Below are 26,001 nucleotides of genomic sequence, written 5' to 3' on the forward strand. Positions count from 1 at the left end.
TCTATACCTCTTCATCTCTCACCTCATTGGCCTCCCACCTCTGGGAATGCAATCCTCAGATCCATTCTTCGTAGTCCATCTTTCACAAGGCTTCCAGAATGATCTACCAAAACCACAGACTTTATCCCATTTCTGATCAGGATGCTTTAGTCACCTGCCACTGTGGTATTCGGGTCAAGTTGCTTAGGTGGCTTTTAAGGTCCTCCATGATCTTTCCCTACCACTTTTATAGTCTCATCTTTCAATATCACTTTATGGTCTAGAAATATTACCTTGCTATCAGTTTCTCTCATGCACTCCTCTATGCTTGAAATGATCCCCACTCCCTCTTCCTTTCTAATTATCCTTTGCTGCCTAGGTTGTATTATCCTTTAACAATTAGCTCAGTGATTACTGCCTCTGGGAAACTTTCCTTAATCCCAGTCCCTTCAGGCAGCAGTTAGGACTCATAAGTTAGCATTTTCCAATATTGTTTGACTCATGAACTATTTCATAATAAATTTTCCTCTTAGAAAATTTAACATGTGTGATAGAGAAGAGATCTTATGTTAAGAGGTTTTATTTTAGATCAGTATGATATTAAAGATTATATTTCAAAGTCCATTTAATAAAATCTTTAATATTTATACTGTATAAAGACAAATGTTGACTTTCTCTATTTAATAAATTATAGGTCCTTTTAATTTATTTCAAGGTGATGAATAAAAGGCATGGCTCATTACTATTAATCTACAAATATAATATTTGTGGTTGGTTTGGGAACAAAATGCATATTTTAGCCTGGACTGAAATTTTAACTGCACTAAAACTCTCATGCTTGGAATTTTTATTTCGTTCTAAAAATAATCTTTGTGTTTGTCACTAAATGACACGGTAAAAGAGACTTTCACAGGATAATCTTTGCAAGCAGTTCTCTTCTAATACCAAATTGCAGGTGTGAATAATCCTTGTTCTCAAGTTTGATATAAGTTTACATTTCTAGCTTTTAAAAAAATTATTCAAATATCTTGATGTGCTATAGAAAAAGGTTTGCTAGATGTAGACTTAAAAATCTGGTAAAGTTCATCAGAATTAGATTTGCAGACCTCCTGCCATCTCTCCCTCTCTCACTAAATGTTGCTTATCAGTGTGTGATAAAGAGTGTTTAGAGGAAAAAAAATCTTCAAATTGCTGGAGGTTTCTGGTCTTCTAAATGCAATCATTTCTAATTACTTCCACTCCAGGTCTGAAGTCATGGGAAAATTTATTTTTAGGTGTTGACTGTTGTGTATGAAAATGATAACATAGAAATGGTTTGCAATTAGTCCAAAGACATAGTTATACTGTGGAAGTAAGAATCACGTCTTTCTCAAAGATGCCCATGTCCTAATCTCCTGAAACTGTGAATATATCACCCTTCAAGGCAAAAGGGGCTTTGCAATGTGATTAAGTTAAGGCTCCTAGTATGGGGAGACAACCCTGGATTATCTAGGTGGGCCCAATGTAATCATGAGGGCCCTTTTAAGAAGGCAGTGCAAGGGTCAGAGTCAGAGGCGAAGGTGATGTGGTGACAGAAGCCGAAGTTGGATCCAGGAAGGGGCCATGAGCCAAAGAATGCAGATAAAGTCTAGAAACTGGAAAATCAAGAACACAGTTTTGCCCCTAGAGCTTCCAGAAGGCATACTGCCATACCAGAACCTTGATTTTGGACTCTGGCCTCCAAAACTGTAAGATAATAAATTAGTGTTGCTTTAAGTCACCAAGCTTGTGGTGGTTTGTTACAGCAGAAGTGGGAAACTAATAGATGTGCATAATATGAGTTTACCTTGATAAACTACCAAAGAAGATGATAAAGAAGGGTTTTAGCTAAAATGTGAGGCATCTTCCAAGGACTAGAGAACAAAATTGATGGGTGAGGATACTCACGAACAAATTAAGGAATTTTAGACTGGGTTCGAGTGCCTATATCAAACTTATAATATGCCATTAAGCTTTGCAGAAAGCTCCCATCTTAGAATTACCTAAGGGACACCCCTACCTGTCTGATCACCTGCCCTTGAGTCCTTAAGTTATGCTACCACATGCTATATCACCTTAGAAGTGTCTCCACTCTTGTCTAAACTTAGGGAAAAAAAGGGTTAAGGATTCCTTCTCTTTCTTTGTTCCCTCCTCTAGTTTCACAGTTGTTCTCTGGGAAACTAGAGGTATGTTTATGTGTTTGTATGCAGATGAGGGCAGGGAGTAAAGAGAAGTGATTAGTAATGAAAAAAAAAAAGCCTTAAAAAAGTGTTTCCTTAGCTCTTTGCTCTTAGCCAAAAAATAGTTTTGGAGCAAAACTGTATATTATAAAAGAAATTATCTAAAACCTTAATTAAGGATGCTGAAATTCAAACATAACATAATTTGTCCTCTTTAACCAGACTAGTCTTCCTATTGTAAGCAGCTATAAAACTGTACAAAATATATGAGGCAATTGAGATAATTGGAAACATAAGACTGCAGTTCCTCAAAGAAGGAAAACACATTATGTGAGCCATGTGATTGACCCAGCTCTGCCTGAGAACAATTTCTTTACTCCAGTGCAGCTAGGAAAAGTCCATGCAGAGTACAACAGCCCTATTGAGCTGAGAAGTTGGAAATCAAAGTCCAGGACTGCTGATATGGCTTGAATTTGCAGGGGAAGTCAGTAGAAAAGAAGGAGATATTTAGAGGTGATACCCTGAAATCTGAGTGGGGATTCCCCATGAATCCTTGACCGAGTACTGTTTGACATGTGCAGGTTGAAATTTCTCAGGGCTTTCTAGAGAATAGTAGCTACAGGCTTGAGAGTGGACCAGACACACTAAAGATCAAGCAGCGTGGGTGGTCATTAAAGTTGTAGATTGGACAGACAGTGTAAGACTTTGTTAACACAGACCATCCAGCTAAGACACCACAAAGACTGCACCTTAGGAGTATAGACCATGACTTAAAATAAGGCATACTGTAGACACACCCCAAAAAGCTTATAACCAAACACCAGTAGGATACAGAGAGCCAATAAAATTTGGAGGTTGAGTCTTTATAAGCAAAAATGGTTTGGAGCTTTCCACAAAACCAGACCAAAAACATATGAACCAAGCACACATGAACAAGAAAATCACCCAGTATTTGAACTGCCTACTAGAACAAAAACCAACTGACCTCAGAAGAGAATTACAGAAATTAGAGTCTCTAAAATATGTCATCATAAGTTCTGCTATACAATAAAAAATTGTAAGACATGCAAAGTAACAGAAAAATATGACCCACATTTTTAAGAAAACAAGCAACCAATAGAAAATTACCCTGGTATTTTAAACATATTCAAATAACTTAAAAAAATATGTTAAAGGAACGAGAATTTTAATGAGTGATTAGATAGAGAATCTTCATCAGAGAAATGGAAACTTATAGAAAGGAAATGAATGCATACTCTAGGACTAAATGTTACAATGGTAGAAATGAAAATAAATCTGGGTAGGAAATAAAAGCATATTGGGGGAAAAACTGAAAGCAGGGACACAAATATACATTTGCACACTGGTGTTTACGGCAGCATTATCAATGATTGCCAAAGGACGGAGATGGCCCAAGGGTACATCGACTAATGAGAAGAATGTGGTGTATACATACGATGGAATATTGTGCAGCTACAGAAAGGAATGAAATCATGAGACATGTCATGAAATGACTGAATCTTGAGGACACTATGTTGAACAAAATAATCCAGAAACAAAAGGACATACATTGTATGGTCTGTGATATTATCTGTATGTTGAAGCTTCAACACCTGTATGAGACCAAAGGAAGAGATATTTATTTTGTCCAAAATTTAAATTCTCTGTAGCACATTAATTTAACTTGTCTGATCAGTTTATTTGACAACCTAAATGCCTGGAACCTAGAACAGGGAATGAGATCTTGTTATTCTGTACAGGTTAATGCAATACTCTGATACATTCCGGAGGATGAGGAGCAGAAAATTTTAAAAATATATTTGCAAAGTCCCTTAAGGGACTGGAGAAAAAGTGTGGAACTATTAAACTTCTCCACCTGGGGAATGTCTCATATTCTCTCAAACATTAGGGATTCTCAATTTAATAAGCCAAGCCTTTGATCTTGAGGCTTGCCCTTTTGAAAGGTATTTCTATAATGGCACAGCTAAGCCTACTTATAATTATGCCTAAGAGTCACCCCCAGAGAACCTCTTTTGTTTGTTAGATGTAGCCTCTCTCTCTCTCTCTCTCTAAGCCAAACTCTGCAAATAAACTCACCGTTCTACTTCCTACATGGGACATGACTCCCAGGGGTGTCATTCTCCCCCGCAACATGGGTAATGACTCCCAGGGATGAGCCTGGCCCTGGCATCATGGGATTGAGAATGCCTTCTTGACCTAAAGGGAGAAAAGAAATGAAACAAAATAAAGTTTCATGGCTAAGAGATTTCAAATAGAGTAAAGAGATCATTCTGGAAGTTACTCTTGTGCATGCTTCAGCCAGATATTGCAATGTGTCACATTATGCCAAGCCACAACCAACAGTATTCCTGAAAACCCTAAAGAATAACCTGGCTCTATCTAAGACTATATAAGAGTTTTACTTATTAATTTTTTCAGAAACCTAAAGGCTTCAAGTTGTTCCTATGCCAGATAAGCCCTGAAACTCAGAGGAACCAGTCTCTCCAAGAACATCAACCAGTTTCATTCCTCTACCCCATAATGTGGACATCCCTTTTCAGCATGAAGAAGTTAGAATGGTCATTGCCTAGATATCCCTGAAGACTGACAGGATGATCAAAGGAGAGGGAAGAGTTGAATGGAGAAGTTAGGATTTAACAAATGAGTCTGACTACAGACTCATTATATAAATATTTCTTTTTAGTTCCTAGTGTATTAGAGTAGCCAGAAGGAAACACCTGAAATTGTTGAACTGTAATCCAGTAGCCTTGATCTTTGATAATGATTGTATAACTATATAGCTTTTATCTTGTGACTATGTGATTGTAAAAACCTTGTGTCTGACACCCCCTTTATCCAGTGAATGGGTAGATGAGTAATAAAATAAAGACATGCATGAAAAAAATAAATAATAGGTTGGCAGCATGGCGAAAAATACCCCTACATAAACTATGGACAATAGTTAATAGTACTACATTAGTATTTCATCAGTTGTAGCAAATGTAACCACAGTTAAAAAATAGAATTATAAAAAACGGCTATTATCAGTTATAACAAATTTCCTATACCAATGCTACTGATGGTGGTGGGGTGTTGGGAATTCTGTATTTTATGCATGATTGTTCTGTAAAACCACAACTTCTCTAATTTTTAAAAAGTCATATTGGAAGTAGCACAAGAAAGAGCCGGTGAAATTATTGAAAAAAAATCAATATAAATGACCACTTCTGAAGAACAGAGAAAAGAAGATTGAAGAAAAATGAAGAAATCCTCAAGACATAAGGGAAAATATCAAATGATCTAACAGACATGTAATTAGAGTCTCAGAAGAAGAAAGCAAGAATGTGGCAGAAAAATTATTTGAAAAATAATGACCAAAGCTTCTAAAACTTTGATGAAAACCATCAAAATACAGATCAAAGTAGTTCTGCAAATCTCAATGCATGACAAATACAAAAAATTAACACCTAGGCCATATACCCAAATAGCTAAAAAAAAAAGAAGAAGAAAAAAGAAAATCTGCAAGTCAGCTAGAGAAAGGGGACGGCACATCACACACAGGAAAATAAAAATAACTGATTTTAAATACGAAACAATAGAGGCAAGAAAAAAATGGAATAGCATCTTTAAAGCACTGAAAGAAACAAATGTTAGCCCAGAATTCTATATCTAATAAAAATATCCTTCAAAAATATGATTGAGGAAAAGAAAATTTTAGATAAACAAAAACAGAGAATTTCTCACCAGCAATCTGCATTACAAAAAATGTAAAAGGATATTTGTCAAGGGAGTTAGAGCAGCCGAAAACTCAGACATACAGTAATTCACAGAGAGTACTGTAAATAAAAATTAATTGTATAAATTAAAATATTATTCTTTGTTCTTTGAATTTCTTTATAAGACAATTGTCTATTTAAAACTAAAAAGAATACCATTAAGACAGGGGTTGATATGTAAAGGTTAAAGAAAAATGACTAGCACAAAGGATTGGGGAATATGTATAGGAATTATATTGTTAAAAAGTTCTTCTTGCGACATATGAAGTGAAAAGTATAAGGTTGAAAGAGGGAAGTGAGAAATGTAAATCATCAGATGTGAAGTGTGCATTGGTACAATAGTACCTCTAAGCAGTGAACTCTCTCAAGCATTTATGGAAAAGTAAAACATAAAAACTTGCAGAAAATAGAGAAAGAGGGAATCCTTCCCAACTCATTTTATTAGGCCATCATAAATCTGATAATAATAACCTGGTGAAGACACCACGAGGTGATCACTAATCAGCATTCTTCATGAATATGAGTGCAAAAATACACAACAAAGTATACCACATCACATCCAGCCATATATAAAAAGGACAAATCATTATGATCAAGAGAGATTTATAACCTGCGAATGCAAGTGATTTAACATTCAAAAATCAATATAATTAACCATATTAGTAGAACAAAGAGCAAAAAAAAACATATGATTATCTCAATAGGTACAGAAAAAAGCACCAATAAATCCAGTGCCCATTCATGCTTAAAATATGTAAAGGTTAAAGAAAAATGACTAGCACAAAGGATTGGGGAATATGTATAGGAATTATATTGTTAAAAAGTGCTTCTTGCAAAATATGAAGTGAAAAGTATACGTTTCTGCAAACTAGGACCAGAAGAAAACTTCCCCAATGTAACTTAGGCCATCTATAATTACTTATTATCAGCCTCACTCTTAATGGGGAAAGACAGTATGCTCTCAATTTAAGTTCAAGAAAAAGGAAAGAATGTTTGATCTCACAGTTTCTATCAGTATTTTACTGCAGATCCTTCCATTGCATTAAAGCAAGAGGTAAAAATGAGAGAGAGATTAGAAAGGAAGAAGTAAAACTGTCTCTACTCCAAAGACATGATTGTCTACATAGAAAATCCCAAGGAATCTACAAGGTGGTACTAGAGTTAATAAGTGAATTTAACAAAGAGGCAGATACAAGAAAAGATCAATAAATAAAAATCATCTATATTTCTCTGTATTAGCAACACAAATTATAAAATAAAATTTAAAAGCCAATACCATTTGCAATAGCATAAGAAACCAAAACTCTTACAATAAATTTAGCAGCATCTCTATACTGGAAACCACAAGACCTCAAGGAGGGAAATTAAAGATATAAATAGATGGAGAGATGTACGACATTAATGAATTGGAAGAGTCAATATTGTTGAGATATTAATTCTGCTAAAACAGACCTATGGATTCAACATAATCCCAACCAATATCCCAGAAAGGTATTTTTGGAGGAATTGACAAGCTGATTCTAAAATTCATATGGAAAAGCAAAAGGTGTAGAACGGTCAAAATAATTTTTAAAAAGGAGAACCAAGCTAGAGGACTTACGTGACCTGATTTCATGACTTACTCTAAAGCCACAATAATCAAGAAATCATAGTATATGTATGAAGATAAATATACAGATCACTGGCACAGAATAGAATACAGAAATAGAACCACACATATATGGTCAACTGATTTTTAACAAAGGTGGCAAAGTAATTCAATGGGGGAAGAACAGACTGCTCAACAAATTGTTCTGGAATAACTGGATATCCGTATAGACAAAAATTAACCCTGCCTCTTCCTTCACCACATATCCAAACACTTAGCTTGAAATGATTCATAAACCTAAATGTAAAATCTAAATTAAAAAACAATAACTTCTAAAAAGATAACTTCTTCAAAATAAGAAAACTTCTGGGAGAAATATCATTAGGACTTTGGAGTAGGCAAAAATTTGTGGAATGGGACAAATGAAGCACTTTCAAAAAAAGAAAAGAATCGATAAATTAGACTTCATCAAAATGAAAAACTTCTCCTCTTCAAAAGGTACCATTTACTCCCCTCTACATGGGACATGACTTCCAGGGATGAGCCTGGACCCAGCATCATGGGATTGAGAAAAACTTCCTGACCAAAAGAGGGAAGAGAAATTAAACAAAATAAAGTTTCAGTGGCTAAGAGATTTCAAATAGAGACAAGAGGTCATTCTGGAGGTTATTCTTATGCATTTTATAGATATCTCTTTTTAGTTTTTAGTGTATTAGAATAGCTAGAAGGAACTACCTGAAACTGTTAAACTGCAACCCAGTGGCTTTGATTCTTGAAGATGATTGTATAAACATGTATCTTACACATGTGACTGTGTGATTGTGAAAACCCTGTGGTTCACACTCCCTTTATCCAGTGTATGGACAGATGAGTAGAAAAATGGGAACAAAAAGTAAATGAAAAATGGGGGGTAATGGGAGGAGGGATATTTGGGTGTTCTTCTTTATATGTATTTTTATTCTTATTTTTATTTTTTGGAGTAACGAAAATGTTCAAAAATTGATTTTGGTGATGAATTACAGCTATATGATGGTGCTGTGAACAATTGATTGTACCCTGTGGATGATTGCAGGGTATGCAAATATATCTCAATAAATAAACCAAATTGAAGAAAACAAGGTACCATTTAGAAAACAGCAAAGCAAAGCACAGATAGGAAAAAGTATTCTCAAGACATATTTTTGACAGCATAGATATTCAGATCTCAGAGTATATGAAGAACTCTTACAACTCAAGACGACAATCCAATTTTAAGAAGTCAACAAATGACTTCAAGAGACAAGTTATGAAAAATATAAATAGCCAGTAAGCCCATGAAAAGATGCTCAAGATTACTCAGTGTCAGGGAAATGCAAATTGAAATCAAAATGGGATACCACTTCATACTCATTGGATTGACTAAAGAGTAAAAGTCTGGTAATACCAAATATTGGTGAGAACATGCAATAATCTGAATAGTCATACACTGTGTGAAACGGAATAATCACTTTGGAAAACAGTTTTCAGTTTCTTATAAAGTTACACAAATACTTTCAGGAAAACCCAGAAATTCTATTCCTCAGTAAACCCAGTAGGAAAAAAAAAGCCTATGTCCTCGAAAGTCTTGTAAACAAACGTTCATCGCAATAGCTCCAAACTGGAAACAACCCAAATGCTCATCAACAAGTGTCTGGATAAACAAATCGTGCATATTCATACAATTAAATCCTACCCGCAATCAAAAGCCAAAAAATTACTGATATTTCCAACAACATGGAAGAATCTCAAAATCATTATGCTGAACAAAGGAAACTAGATACAAAAGACTACATATGGAATGATTCCTTTTATATGAAATTCTAGAACAGGCAAAAGGAATCTATAGTGATAGAGACCAGATGACTGATTGCCTAGGGCAGGAGCTGGGGCTCATGGATTGCAAAGGGACATGAGGAAACTTTGCACGGGTGATGGAAGTATTCTATATCTGGATTGTGGTCATGTTATGAAGTATATATATGCTAAAACTTACTCTACTATATACTTGAATAGTTTTTTGTTTAAAAGTTACACTTCAATTCATTTAATTAAAAATATATACAACAATGAATAAACATAGCTTAAGACTATATTAAGATCAAAACCAGTGCTGAGCTGAGTCATTAAAAAAAATTGAGTGATTGATAATGAGCACATCATATACCCTCTACTAATCTATGCGTTAGCTTACCATACACTCTCAGACGCTGTAACAACCTGCATTCTTTTAAAGGGAAAACTACCTAGTTTCTTTATTAATGGCTTTTTAAAAATTAAAATTGTTGTGTTTGCCTGAGCCCTATGAATATCTTCATAACCTCTAGGAAATTATGACTACCACTTGGGAAATCATTACACAGATCATGTTATATTGTAACAATCTTAAATCGTCCTCTGGTAAACAATGAGCATCATTCATCTCCTGATCTTAGGGCCTGGCAGAGTGCCTGAGACATAAATAAGTCTCAACATTATATTTGTCGAGTAAATCCATCAATCAGTGAAAGAATAAAATCTGGAAATGATTAAACAAATCTGATCAAATGCTTGTCTTGGGTGTGAGGAAATATGAATTTTTTTGTTTCTTCTAATATTTTTGGATATTGCAATAATAATTTTTAACATAAATAATGAACAAAATTTTTAAAAGAAAACCATGGTCAGAAAGTCACAAAATAAAATAGTTTTTCAAAGAAAGGTTTAGGAAAGAACAATAAAATCAAGATGGTTTGAAGACAAAGTCCTTTTTGTAAGAACTAGCCAGGCTGTTTTAAGCTCCAAACATCAGCTTGTTGTTGGCAGCCACTGATAGACATTTGTAAATGGATATTGCTCTTATCATTCCAGATCTTTACAAATTCTATCCTGTTTTTTTCTCTTCATAAACAAAATTTGCAAAACTTGAGATTAGAAATATGTGAGTTATATGGGAAGCTAGGGACAAATCCTTAAACATTTTCAACAATCATTTTTTATTAAACACAGAATTTCTTCTATTCTCTACAGCATAGGTTGATTCCAAATATAATGATACTAATTAGTACAAACCCTCGTTTTTATATTGTCTATAATTTTATTGGAAAAAGATTGCTGTCATCCCCTTCCACTTTCACAAAATTGATACATATTAAATACAAATATTTTTGTCACACATATATAGATTTCATAGTCATACAAACCATAGCAAGTGAACTATGAGAAGGGAGATTTAAAACATTTCCTCCCTACTCCCCAAACTTTACTTAGATTGAATCTCAAGATTACTCTGGCTTGAGAAATAAAGTTAAATATTTTGGAATTACTGTGTATGTTCTCTCTATATTTTTACATGTATAATGTGATTTACTTTTCCTAATGCAAAAGTTTAAAAATACATAGCTTTACAAGGGGTGATGGTGTGATTGTGAAAACCTTGTGGCTCACACTCCCTTTATCCAGTGTTTGGATGGATGAGTAGAAAAATGGGGACAAAAGCTAAATGAAAAATAGGGTGGGATGGCAGAGATGGAATGCTTTGGGTATTCTTTTTAACTTTTACTTTTTATTCTTATTTTTATTATTTCTGGTATAAGGAAAATGTTCAAAAAAATGGATTGGGGTGATGAATACACAACTATATGATGGTACTGTGAATAGTTGATTGTACACCATGGATGACTGTATGGTATGTGAATATATCTCAATAAAACTGAATTTAAAATATATATAATATATAGCGTAAAATAATTGCATAACTTTAAATGGCATTTTAGAGGCTATTTCAAAGATTGTGAAAAGTTCTTTTCTGGTTGCTGATGCGATAAATTGAAATGGGCTTGCTTTCCTTTGAAGAACAGAAAGAGTGGTTAGTCTCCCTGAGTCAGGAGAAAGGATACATTCTTGCTTTTCTTCTCTTCTTCTAATTCTGCCCCTTCATTTATCCCTACAAAAAAAGTGAGTAGATGCAGGGGTAAATACCTTTGGCCAGCCCAAAGAGTAGCTGGTATCCAAAGAGGTGGGTGGTACATTTCACCTTGAGGTAAGGAAGCTTTAGCCCTTTGGCAAAGCACAGAAAAGCCAGAAAGTCTCTTGGCAAAATGACTATAATTTGTTCATCAGCCAGACTTTAAGTGCTTTTTTTAAGTATGGTATTAGCACACATGTTTTTCCCATGCTGTGGTTTTGTTTTTTTTTAACCTAGGCTGCAAAGTTAAGAATTCTACCTGTTGCAATCCTTCTCATCCTTCAATGTCCAACTCAATGCAAACTCCTGAAAATAATCTTTACCAAATTCATAAACTGCATATATTTTTGATCAAAGAATGCTTAGATTGCCCATCAAGATATGAACTGTAAAAAAGAGAAAATATGAGCACCATTGTATATCCAATTTGGCTTTCCATTTTCTAAAGTCTGCCGAGTGTTTGCATCAAGTTCATTACCTAAGGAAAAAGTGCTTGCTAATTGCAACCAGAAACTGTCTCTTGTTATTTAGCAACACAAAGATTTCAAGAGCAAACCAGCTAAAGTCTTTCCAGACACCATCAGTGTGAATTAATCTCATGTTTTCCTGTGAATTGAGCATGCCTTGGTTTTCAACTAGCTTAGAGCACATCAAAAATTCAATTCAACAAACATTGGTTGAAGATCTGTAAGTACAAAATAACATGCCAGGGAGTAAGGATACTCACATGAATAAGATATGACTCCTATCTTCAAAGGGTTTGCATTATAAAGGAAACAACAGAGAAAGAAACAATTAATCCCCCCTAAGGGGGTATTAAGTGAGAGTCAGTTAATGGAGGAAGAAACATGCTAAGCATGATCAACAGAGATGGGAAGGTATCCTAGGCAGAAAGAAATGGTGAGCATTGTCCAGAAGAACTGAAAGAGTAGAGTGTACTGGGGGGACAGCGAGGAATCCAGTGTGACCATGGCAGTGTTTCTCAAATGTTTGTGTGCCCAGCAAGTACCCAGAGAGTTTATAAAAAATGTGGAGTCTGGGGCTTCTTTTCTGACCAATCTGGCTGGAATAGGGTCCAGGAGCATGCTCTTTAGAAGCATCCCAGATGCCTGATGCAGGTGGCTGAAGACAACCCCATCAGAAGTCCTGAGCTGGACATTGATGATGTGGGAGGTGAATTGGCAGAGGTCGAGACTGGGAAGTTGTCTGGGATTAGATTGTCAAAGTTCTTGAATGCCCTGTGAAGGAATCTTCAGCTGAGGACTATTGAAGATTTCAAGAAGGAAAATTGAGAATTTCTGGGTTTAGAAATGTAACTTTGGTGACAGTGGGGATGATACTTTGGAAAGAGACCGAAGATTTAGGGGAGACACATGCAGAAACTTCCGCAACGTCAGTAAGGAGGGAACAGAGGGGAGACTGGCAATGCCAAAAGAACTCTGGGCAAACTTGGATGAGCAGGAGATGCCAAAAATGATATCTGATTTCTAAGTGATACGATCAAGTCAAAGGAAGAAATAAACCAATGAGTTCAGCTTGAGACCTGTTGACTTTGAGGTGAAACGTTCCTATAGCGGTATCTATCGGGCTCTTATAGATGTGAGTCCAGAGTGCAAAAGAGGTCATGGCTCCACGCATTCATTCATTGATTCGATCTTTCCTTTAATTACAGGACTGGATGCCAGCTGTGTGCCAAGCCCTGTTCTAGGTGGAGTGTAGAGAGGAATGAGCAGAAAAAAAGTCTTTGTCTTCATTATTCTTACATTCTAGAGGAGGAGAGAAACAAATAAACAAGTACACAATGTCATGTCAGGTTGTGAAAAGCCCATGAAGAAAAAAGCAGGGAAGAAGATATAACAATTGATAGGAATATCAGGGAAGACCTCTCTGTGATATTTAAAATGAGGCCTGAATAAGGTTAAGAGCAAGCAAGCAATGTAATTCCAGGGTCCATCCAGGTGTCTTAGTTTGCCCTCTGCTATGACCAAGGCCAGACAACAAGTTGGCTAAAGCAATAGGAATTTATTGTCTCATGGTTTCCAAGGCTAGAAATCCCAAATCAAGGCATCAGCAAAGCAACGCTTTCTCCAGAGAGTCTGGGGCATTCTGGTGCTGGCTGGCTAAAATGCTTGGGCCTCCCTGGCTTGCTTCTCTGCCTCTTGTCACATGACGATCTCGCGCTCCTTGTGTCTGCTCTTCCAGTTTCCGCCAACTTCTGGCTGCTTTCTGTGTAGGCTTTTCTGACAGACTGAGTCCAGATTTCTTCTGCTTATAAAAGCTCCAGTCATACTGTTTAAGGCCTATGCTGATTCCATGGAGCCACGGATTAATTAAAAGTAACATCTGCAAAAGGTCCTATCCATAAATGGGTTCACACCTACCAGAATGCAGATTAAGATTAAGAACATGTCTTTGTTGGGGTAACTGATTCAATCCACCATACCAGGTAACTCCATATCTTCCAAACGGGAAGCCTCTCTATGTGTATTTATTTTCTCTTTCATCTAACAAATATTAAGTGCTACTGCCTGCCAGGCAGTATTGGTACAGGGGATGTGTTTGTAAGCAAAACTGTCTCTTCGTTCCCCAGATAGAACCCTTTGGCCATGCAGTTTACATTCTATTAGAGGAAATAGTGAAACAAACAAACACAAAAGATAAATGAATGCTCAGGAGAAAAAAATAAAGCTGGGAGCTAAGAAGGGAGATACAAAATAATCAAGGTGGATGTGGGGGAAATGTTAGAGGGTGGGCTCATAAATCATCCCCAAGAAGGAGGCTTCAGATGTGTCTTCAGAATAAACAACTGGAAGGAAATGAGGAAACTATATGAACCATTTGGGTAAAGAGTTTCCCATAGACAGTAAAAGATGACACCGTGTACAGTCATGGCTGGCATAGCTAAGGCCAGTTGGTCAGAACAGAACGGAATAGAGAGATCAGCAGTAGATGAGGCCAGCCAAATAATGTAGGGCCCAAAATAATGTAGGCCTTTGTGCTTTCCTTTGAATGAGACAGGAAACTATCAGAAGGGTTTCACGTAGAAGAGTCACATGATTGCATTTATATATTTTTAAAGGATCACTCTGACTTCTGGGCTGATGATAGAAATTAAGAGAGCAAGGACAGAAGCAGGCAGACCTGGTAAGAGCGTATTGCAATAACCTAGGCCAGAGATGATGGAGTGTGGATCAGAGTGGAGCTAGCAGTGGTGGAGAAAAGCAGTCAAATTCTGGATAGATTTGGAAGGATCACCCAGCAGGATTGGCTGACAGACTGCAAATGGAAGCATAATAGTAAATTTCCTGAAATAGGGAAGACTCTGAAGGAGATGGTTTTGGAGAGGCACATCAGGGCTTCAGTTTTGGACATGCAAAGTAAGAGATATCCATTAGACAGTCCCTAGTAAAAGTCAGGTAGGTAACTAGAAGTCAATTAGGTCATTATGAACCTGGTATTGAAGAACAATATCCAGGATGCAGGAATAAATTAGAAAGATATCAGCATATAGCTATCCGACAGACAGGGGGAGATTCCCTAGGATTTGTTTTTTTTTTTTAATCTTGGGAGTCTTCAAGCATCTTTTTTTTTTTAATTCAGTTTTATTGAGATATATTCACATACCATATAGTCATCCACAGTGTACAATCAACTGTTCAGAGTACCATCATTTAGTTGTGCATTCATCACCAAAATCAATTTTTGAACATTTTCCATACTCCAAAAAGAATAAAAATAAGAATGAAAATAAAAGTAAAAAAGAACACCCAAAGCACTCCATCCCACCCGTCCCACCCTATTTTTCATTTAGTTTTTGTTCCTATTTTTCTACTCATCTGCCCATACACTGGATAAAAGGAGTGTTAGCTGCAAGATTTTCACAATCACACAGTCATACTGTGTAAGACACATAGTTAAACAATTATCTTCAAGAATCAAGGCTACTGGGTTGCATTTCCAGTTTCAGGTATTTCCTTCTAGCTATACCAATACACTAAAAACAAAGAGGGATGGCTACATAGCACATAAGAATGCCCTCCAGAGTGACCTCTTGACTCCATTTGAAATCTCTCAGCCACTGAAACTTTATTTTGTTTCATTTCTCTTCCCTCTTTGGGTCAAGAAGATTTTCTCAGTCCCATGATGCTGGGTCCAGGCTCATGCCCGGAAGTCATGTCCTGCATTGCCAGGGAGATTTACACCCCTGGGAGTCACGTCCCACGTAGGGGGCAGGGCAGTGAGTTCACCTGCTGAGTGGGCTTAGAGGGAGAAAGAGAGAAGCCACATTCGAGCAACAAAGAAGTTCTATGGGGGAGACTCTTAGGAACAATTATAAGTAGGCTTAGCCTCTCCTTTGCAATAACGAGCTTCATAAGGGCAGCCCTAAGACTGAGGGCTTATTCTACTAAATTGTTAGTCCTCAAAGTTTGAGAGAATATCAGTAATAACCCAGGTGGGGAAGTCCAACATTTCTGCATGTTTCCCAAGTTCCTCAGGGGGCCCTGCAAATATATTTTTATTCTCTGACCAAATTACTTTGGGTGTTTCAGAATTTTGCACTAACTTGTACAAACCTACAAGATCTCACTTCCTATTCCAAATTCCATGTAATTACGGTGTTTGAATAAACTCAATGTACAAGTTAAATTATTTAGTGTGCTGCAGAAAATATAGATCCTGCACTAAATAAACATCTCTTCCCTTGGTCTCACACAACAGTTGAAGTTTTAAAACATGGTAACTTCCTTTACCCTTTGGCCTGATTTGCCTTAGTCCTAACAAGATCTGCTTCATCCATATCTCCAGTTGAAGTCTGAACTCTTTTCCAGCTTTTTTAACAGTTGTTGTGTGAGGTAATACTGACATTTATAGCTGCCAAGCTCTCACTCTGAATTTCAGGTGTCACACAGACACCCAAAGTTCCAGAGACCAACCAGGTTACACACACAGAGTTCAGCATCTCAGAATTTGGAGATAACCTTTACAACTCAGGAACAGATGTGACTGCTGTAAGAGCTTATAATCTAGGGACGTTTACAATAAGTATTCCCCTGATAAGCTGTGCTCTAAGATTCAGTTCTCAGAGTTTACACCTTGTAGCTAGTCCATATTGGTGAGGCATTATAGTTTTGTCCTTTTGTTTCTGACATACCTCACTCAAAATGCTGTCCTCAAAACCCATTCACCTAGTTGCATGTCTCACAACTTTATTCCTTCTTGCAGCTGCTCAGTATTGTATTGTATGCATATACAACAGTTCATGTTCTAGTTTGCTAATGCTGCCAGGATGCAAAACACCAGAAATGGATTGGCTTTTATAAAGGGGGTTTATTTGGTTACACAGTTATAGTCTTAAGGCCACAAAGTGTCCAAGGTAACACATCAGCAATCGGGTACCTTCAGTGGAGGATGGCCAATGGCATCTGGAAAATCTGTTAGCTGGGAAGGCACGTGGCTGGCGTCTGCTCCGAAGTTCTGGTTTCAAAATGGCTTTCTCCCAGGATATTCTTCTCCAGGCTGCAGTTCCTCAAAAATGTCACTCTTAGTTGCTCTTGGGATGTTTGTCCTCTCTTAGCTTCTCTGGAGCAAGCGTCTGCTTTCAACAGCCATCTTCAAGCTGTCTCTCATCTGTAGCTACTCTCTCATCTTCTGTGCATTCTTCAAAGTGTCCCTCTTGGCTGTAGCTCCTCTTCAGAATGTCATTTGCAGCTGCACTGAGTTCCGTCTGTATGTCAACTCATTTATATGGCTCCAGTGATTTAATTTAGACCCACCCTGAATGGATGGGGTAACACCTCCATGGAAATTATCCAATCAACGTCATCACCCATATCTCCATGGAAACACTCAAAGAACTGCAATCTAATCAACACTGATATGTGTGCCCACACAAGGTTACAGCAAAGATAATGGCATTTGGGGGGACATAATATATTCAAACCGGCACAGTTCACTATTCTGTTCATCAGTTGATGTACCCTTAGGCCACCTCCATCTATTGCAAATCGTGAATACTGCCCCCCTAAACACCAGTATGCAAATGTCCATTCATGTCCCTCCCTAGGGTTTTAAATAAGTATTAGATAAAGTAGAGGAATATATCATAAAAATGATAATTCTCAAGTATGGTGTTTTAAAATAATTGCTGCAGAAAAATATCAATATGTTATGAGACAGTTGACAAGCAAAGTTCAAGGGTTAAAGATTATACAAATAATCAAAATGCTTCCAGACTCTAGAGTTTTAGCAAAGTGAGAGTCCCATATAGAATCTTAAATGTAGGTTGTACCTAGTTTTTAAGATGGACAAGTATTTGTGTTAATTTCTTAAGAAGATTTTTGCCAAGAGAAGATCTTTGAACATAGAAAGGCAAGAAAAGACTATTACAGTTGTGTTTTAGGTAGTTATTCAACTTATTTAAAGAGGTACAAATCCCAAATTTATTTTTCTTCAATTCTTTAAATTCAATACACAAATATTATCTTCTATTTATAAATTTAACAAAATAAATATAATTACCTTTACTCTGATTAATGTTTGATTCACCGATAATATGCAGAAAACTCCTTTAAACATTCTGTTTAATGTAATTAAAGTTCATTACATATTTTAAGTTCATATGTAAATTCAATAAATTTGATTTTCTTTTTAAGCACTTCAAGTGCTGACAATGCAAGCTTATGACCCTAACAAGCAAAATCTGTCCAAGTACTAAAATTATACCTGTAAACCAGTGAGGTACTCATAGAAATATAGCAACTATCAAAGTTTTACTTTTTCATAATGTTCATTAATGTAGAAAAATCTCTTCAGCCTTTTAACCTATAGCCATAAGTTTCAAATTAAACCCCAATTGCCTAACGTGATAAATTCTTAGAAACATTACAAACACTCCAAATTATATGAACCTATTACAAATGTATTCACACTCTGAATTCCCCTTACTTCCATCATTTCAATATTTACTCACATCTTTCCAGGGCTGTAAAGCATTTACCAAATTTAGGGGATTAGATTTATCACATCAGGCAAGTGGAGGGTTCACATCTATAATCTAGAGTTGCCCTGGAGAGCTGAGGTTACATAAATAGTCATGCTATATATATATTTTTAAATGTAATTTTATTGATATATATTCACGTACCATACAATCCATCCACAGTATACAATCAATGCTATAATCATCAGTGCTATATGGTTTTATGTTTGTCAGAGATCCCAGATCAGATGAAGGACCCAAGGGCTACACACTACCAGCTGCTTCTATCTGTGTCAGCTGTTGGACTTACCTCTCCAAGACCAAACCCTTTCAGAAGCCCAGAAGCCCCTAGGTTCAAGGTGTATCTTTATCTAATTATTTCCTCACCTTTTTCAAATTATATAACCTAGTTTATCTTAACAGATTTCTGCAACCTCTGTACAGGTTCTTTCTTCACTTGAAAGTATTCAATTAAACTACTTACTGCTTGATTGAATTCTCCATTCCCTTCAGATTTTTCACTCACTATGATTCTAAAAATGTTATTGTCTGCAAACTGAAGGTCAGATTCTGCTCTTTTGGTTTCCTGAAACTGTAGCTATAACTCTAAGTGGCAATAAGCAATTTACAAACATATCTGATGTATTTTTTGCCAAACATTCCTGAGGGACAGATGAGGAGGAGATATAGTTTGCAATGAGAATATCGAGGCCCAATGAGGATTAATGAGTAGTAAATGGCTTAGGAGTGGTTTAATCAATAGAGCCCCTCTCAATTATCCTGGAATTTCGTTCTCAATGCCTCACACTTAGATGATTTTGACTCTCTTATTTTAAGAAGAATGGTGAATTTTTATGTATGAATATAAAAGTTCTAAATAATAGTATGAATTGATTACAACTATTTAAAGGTCTATAAATGATAAGGCAACTTTAGAGAATTTCTTCAAACTCAGTAGTATATTTTGAATTATAAAGAAGGAGTTTCATTTAAAATTTAGCTGTTTTAGCTACTTTCATGCCTGTAAGATTTTGGAAATAGACAAGCCTGCCATTTAGGGAGTAAAATGCACAGCCAATTTTCTGTCCATTTTCCATCTTTTAAATTCTTCAGGAAAAATAGCCAACATGAGTTCACTCCATCACATCAGTAGCATTGGCATAGAAGGGAATTCATAGGATGATTTCATGCTTGGTATATCTCAAAGTACAAAACAAAGTAATAAATTAAGTGGAAATTATACTTAATTTAGGCAAAAGTAATCTTGTTTCTGCAAGAGAGAGCAATGATTAAGAACATTTTCTTTCCTGAAGGATTTTGCATTTTACAGAGCTGTGTCATTGGTTCTCAAGCCAATGGATTTATACCATTTTAGCACATTGTAACTCCACATATTTAGCAAACTTTTTTCCCCCTTCAGAGAGCTTTATGTGGACCCCGAGACTTGTTTCTATTTGCATAACAGATTGAGTAGATTCAATATTTATTTCTCTATCTAATAAATATTTATTTCTGTCTATATTTATACATTTCTCTACATTTATATGCATATGACCACTCTTTAATATTTGTTTCAAAGGAATGAAGCAATGGTTGTTGCATCACTTATTTAACTCATTATTGCCTAAGAACTTCTGGATAAATGATCAAGATCCCCAGCTGGATGTATATATATGAATGACTTAAAGTGAAGCTTGAAACAACAAATGGTATTACAGAGAATCAGTACATGCTTAAGAGTTTCATGAATAAAGTAAGGGCAGCCAAGTCAAGGAAGGATGTTCAGAAACTGGCAATTGTTAAAAATGCAGGGAAGTTCTTCAGATGTTCTGGGTAATTGCTCCATAGGTTGCATCTTAGCATATTGATTTACGATTAGCCCAAGCCTACTAAATATTTGATCATCCTTTGACAATACTGCTGCACAACGGGTAGCCCAGGTATAACACTTTGATATTTACAGAGTGATTTTGCAATTCAAGATGACAATCCTATGAGTCAGATATTATCAGCAATCTTTTCCCATAAGGAGTTTGAGGCCCAGAGTGAGATTAGCAGCTGCACCCAGAGCCCCTAAGCAGTAGATTTACACTCCTGCCCTGGGCATCTCACATCTGGGCTCAGTCCACAGGCTTAGATGCTCACTGCTTCTTGCTCTTTAACCGTTTTGACTGACTTATCTACCCAAACAGGTTCTTGGCTTTCAGAGGGATAGTATGGAAGTATGACAGTCTCCTGAACAATTGCCCACAAAAGGCAGGCAGAGACAGGCAAAGGACACAGTTTCCAAATTACTCACATGATATTTACTGGCTGAACAGATCAGCTGGGAAGACAAAGTATCGACAGAAGGAATACCTGACATTAATGACTCAGAAAAATAACTCACTTCAGTCACTTTTCCGTATTTACCTAACAACGGCTTATTGAATCGGCCTTTGTGGTCATGGATCCAGATGCAGTTATTCTCACATCTTTATCTTTCTTCATGTTTCTTGTTTTCAGAATATTTTTGGTATTTTCCCAATGCAGAAAGAACAGGGAAGATTTCGAGATTAATTCCTTATAGAGGCTTTAAGCTACAATTGGTTTAAGTAGGTTGTCCTGGATGGTAAAGCCTCAAATTTTGAAACATCCTCGGGTGAAGGGGAATTGGAAAACTTTTAAATGAACATCACCTGGCCAAAGCGATTGGTACTGTAAAAAGAGTTCGGTCCCCACAAGTCTGACAACAGGAGAGTCTTTTCATGTATTGCCAATCATCTATTTGGTGTCATTTTCATTTGACTTTTAGTGAGGGACTGTGAATTAACAATAGATCCTCCACCTGTCTGGTTACTCTAAGGTGTCAAATCTTATTTTATCAGCTGATCAAATGTTAGAGACCAGTTCAACTGTGTTACACATTTGATACTCTAGTAATTTCCTCTCTTGTTTTAATGTGTAAAACTATTTAAAACAGGGCAATGCATATGAATATGACTTCAGAGGCATACCTAACTTAGATAGCACTTTGTTCTTGTGGATCGTTTCTGGACATAGGCCTGGAATTTTTAGTAAGGAGTTAGAGAGTACAATGTCATGCTTTATTAATACATGACAGACATAATTTTCCCTAACTGAAAAATACCGTTTGACCAGTGGGTCAGAAAATGGCAATTACCGTAGAAGTGCAGGTTACAACGATGATAGAAAATCATTAACAATGACATTTGGTTTAAAACTGGGTGCTTTCTGAAATGTTTCCCTCAATTGACTAATTTCCCTCAGGCAGAAATAAAGGAAGGGACCAACCAGATAGCATTGCTTTTAAATTTTTTTCATTATATCTAAAGGTGAGACTACTTTCTTTAAGCCTATCGGGAAGCATTTCCCAGGCTTCCAAGGAATAAGGTTGAATGAGTGTAATTCCCAGAAAATTAGTTAAGATTCAATGCGTTTATTGTTTAATGTCCTCATTTGGTGTGTAACATTTACATCATCCTTGAAGGAAGCTGGCACAGTCCAAAGGGCTACACAGAAATTTCTAGCTTCTGACTAGCTCTGTCCACACACAGCTGGTCAGATCACCGGATGGAAACCTTAGCTAGAATTTTAAGAGCAAAGTAGATTTCACTTACAAGAATTTTTTTCAGTCATTAAAATGCTATTAAAACTAAAATTCAAGATGATGTCAGCTCAAAGTAACAGAAAACCCTGAATCAATTTTCTTTAAAAATAACAAATATATCAACACAACTGGAATTCTGGAGATCATTTTCCCCCACTGTCAGTTAGTGCAGTAAGTCAAAAATCTCTGTTTGTCTACTCCTACATCTTCAGAACAATGCCTTTCACGGTTTATATTTGCATGACAACATTCAAAGGCAAAAAACTGATGGGTCGTCTTTTGAGTCTTGTTGTTAGCAAGAAAACCTCTGCCAAAGCCCTAGCAGATTTCTGCTCATATCATATTGGCCAGAATTGGCTCACACAGAAACCAAGCCTTGGAGGGGAAAGTTCCACCATGGTTGGCTGAGACCAATCACGATTCACCATCTGAGGCCATCCTCCATGGAAGGATACAGCCAGATGAAAGGATGGATACCCGAACAAAAGGTAAAGGACTATTAGGGAATGAAGAGGGGTGAACAATGATGTGTCTGGTTAAAGTATCAATACATGCTAACTAGCTAAGGTTAAAAAAAAATCAGTTACTCAAAAGAGCCAACAAGTTTTTTTGTCCTTATTTTCTTCAACTAGTGCTTCAAAGTTCTCAAAATGTTTTATCACATATATTACCTCATCTAATTATCCTGTAACAGGTATTGATTTCAATATATATATTTATATATAAAAATCCAGCATGCTTTTTAACTGAAATTAATGACACCCCATTTTGACTGGTGGAGGAAAAATGAATTTTAGTAAATTCACGTTAAGCTCAGTGAATATAGACTACTATTAGTCAGTGTAGAGTTTTCCTCTGCCCCCTTCCCCGAGGGTTGAATATAAGCTTTGGGGGTGGGAGGGAAAAGGGGCAGAGGAAGGAAAGTGTGCTGGTTTGAATGTATTATGTCCCCCAAAACGCTATTGTCTTTGATGTAATCTTGTGTGGGCAGATGTATTAGTGTTGATTAGATCATAATTCTTTGAGTGTTTCCATGGAGATGGACCCACCCAACTGAGTGATGACTCTGATTGGATAGTTTCCATGGAAGTGTGGCCCGCCCCCCCAATTCAGCATGGGCCTTGATTAGTTTACTAAAGCACTATATAAGCTCAGACAGAAGGAGTGAGCTTGCTACAGCCAAGAGGGACACTTTGAAGAATGCACAGTTGCTGAGAGAGGAGCAGGAGATGAGAGAGAGTTTGAAGATGGCTGTTGAAAGCAGACTCTTGCTCTGAAGAAGCTGAGAGAGGACAAATACCCCAAGAGCAACTAAGAGTGATGTTTTTGAGGAACTGCAGACTAGAGAGGAACATTCTGGGAGAAAGCCATTTTGAAACTAGAACTCTGGAGCAGATGCCAGCCATGTGCCTTCCCAGCTAACAGAGGTTTTCCAGATACCATTGGCCATCCTCCAGTGAGGGTACCTGATTGCTGATGTGTTACCTTGGACACTTCATGGCCTTAAGACTGTAACTGTGTAACCAAATAAACCCCCTTTTACAAAAGCCAATCCATCTCTGGTGTTTTGTATTCCGGCAGCATTAGCAAACCAGAACAGAAGGTTACATCCCAGCAAGGCACGCTGACAGGGAGCAGTGCAGTATTTGGTTATTAGTTATTGTCTCGCCATTCCAAACAGTATCCACTGAGATATCTTTCATTAGTTCTGAACCTGCATTATTATTATCCCTTCATGTTGGTAAATGCTGAAGCATTTGTTTTCCTGCCTGGTCTACAATCTTTTGACTCAGGCTGCTACACAATAGTGCACTCCTCTAGCCCAGTATGAGGTATTTTCAGGTCTACTAACCTTATCAGCTGCTTCTGCATTCCTCCAAAAGCATTTGACTCTGTCACCTGACCTCTGCCTCCCTTATAGAGAAATTCAGGAGGGCTGTCTCCATGTCCCCCAGCCAGGCACACACAATGTCATAACTATTCTACTTCCCCCTTGGTATAATGGGACAAGAAACTCCAGGTTTCCCTCCTTTCACATCTCCAGGAGGAAGTGGGACACACCAACCTTGACTAACATCCCAACTTACCTGGGGGTTCCAATATCCCTCCTCTGCAACGGCTTAGCCTGTGGGAGCAGGATGTCACCCTTTTGAGAAACCAACATAACTAGGCTTAAACATAATGTTCAGGATCCTTGACAAACATGAGTGTCGATTCTCAAAACACAAGATTTTTAGGCCCCTACACCTCTCTTCTCAAACTATTTTCTCCATCATAGGTTTCAAATGTTCAATTTTAAACTCAAAATCTTAGGGAAATTAGTCTAGAAACTCTCACTGCTGCTTGTGAGAAGGGGTGGTATATGAGGAAAGACTGAAGAAGGAAATATAGTTCAATAGACCAAACTATTATCTTTCCTAGCTCAGAATGTTTTTTTTTTTTTTAATAGAACAAATAATGGTGGTCTTAAGTAATTAGTAACTAACAAAGGAAAGAACCAAGACCAGATCATGGATTTTTCCATTCCAAAATCCTTTTTTGTTCTTGCCATTCTGCCATCATTCCATTATCTATTTAGAATAGTTTGCAACAACCTGAAAAGCATTAATCATTTTTGCGTCTTGCTCCTGGCCTTGAAAGGTCTAGAGGAGAATGAGTTGAGGATTGTGTTTGGCTCAGTCACCCCAGGTGGACAAAGCCCTCCTGCTGTCCTGCCCACCCGCAGCTCCCCTGTCTTCTGCTGTGTGTCCTGCTTCAAGCTTGCGTTTCTCAGGCAGCCCTGCGTATTTCTTGTTCACTCTGTGGCCTGTTCTCTCAGGATTGATTTTTCCTGCCCAACAGCCATTTAACCTGAGGAATTAATATCTGTGAATCTGTTAACTGTCCCACCTAAATTATATGCACTTTTACCCAGGCACTTTGGAAATAATGTTCTAATTTACTGGAGGATGTGGGAGTGTGATTTGACTGGTTGAAATTCCATGATCCAGCCAGAGCAGTGAAGGGGAGAAAGAGCTAACTTGGGGGATTATAAAATGCCAGGTGTACAGATAATAAAAAATATATTTACAGCCTCCCCCTCCCCAGCCCTGAGGATCTGGGGGAAGGTGTGGATGTGTTGGACATCCTCACCTGGACTGGTGTTGATGTTGTCACAAACATTGGGACTGGCGGTTTGATGTGCTGAGCCCTCGAGCATGGGACTTGCCCTTATGAAGCTCATTACCACAAAGGAGAGTCTAAACTTGTATGTAATGGTGCCTAAGAGTCTCCCCCTGAGTACCTCTTTGTTGCTCAGATGTGGCCCTCTCTCTCTCTATAACTGAGCCATCTCGACAGGTGAACTCGCTGCCCTCCCCCCTATGTGGGACCCAACTCCCAGGGGTGTAAATCTCCCTGGCAACGCAGAGTATGACTCCTGGGGATGAATGTGGACCCGGCATCGTGGGACTGAGAGTATGTTCTTGACCAAAAGGGGGATGCAAAATGAGATGAAATAGTTTCAGTGGCTAAGAGATTCCAAATGGAGTCGAGAGGTCACTCTGGTGGACATTCTTATGCACTATATAGATAACACCTCTTAGGCTTTAATGTATTGGAATAGCTAGAAGTAAATACCTGAAACTACCAAACTCCAACCCAGCAGTCTGGACTCCTGAAGACAATTATATAATAATGTAGATTACAAGGGGTGACAGTGTGATTGTGAAGACCTTGTGGATCACACCCCCTTTATCTAGTGTATGGATGAGTGGAGGAATGGGGATAAAAACTAAAGGACAAATGGGGTGGGATGGGGGGATGATTTGGGTGTTCTTTTTTTCACTTTTATTTTTTATTCTTGTTCTGGTTCTTTCTGATGTAAGGAAAATGTTCAGAGATAGATTGTGGTGATGAACGCATAACTATG

This window comes from Choloepus didactylus, chromosome 14, assembly GCF_015220235.1.
Source record: "Choloepus didactylus isolate mChoDid1 chromosome 14, mChoDid1.pri, whole genome shotgun sequence".
Classification (NCBI taxonomy): domain Eukaryota; kingdom Metazoa; phylum Chordata; class Mammalia; order Pilosa; family Megalonychidae; genus Choloepus; species Choloepus didactylus.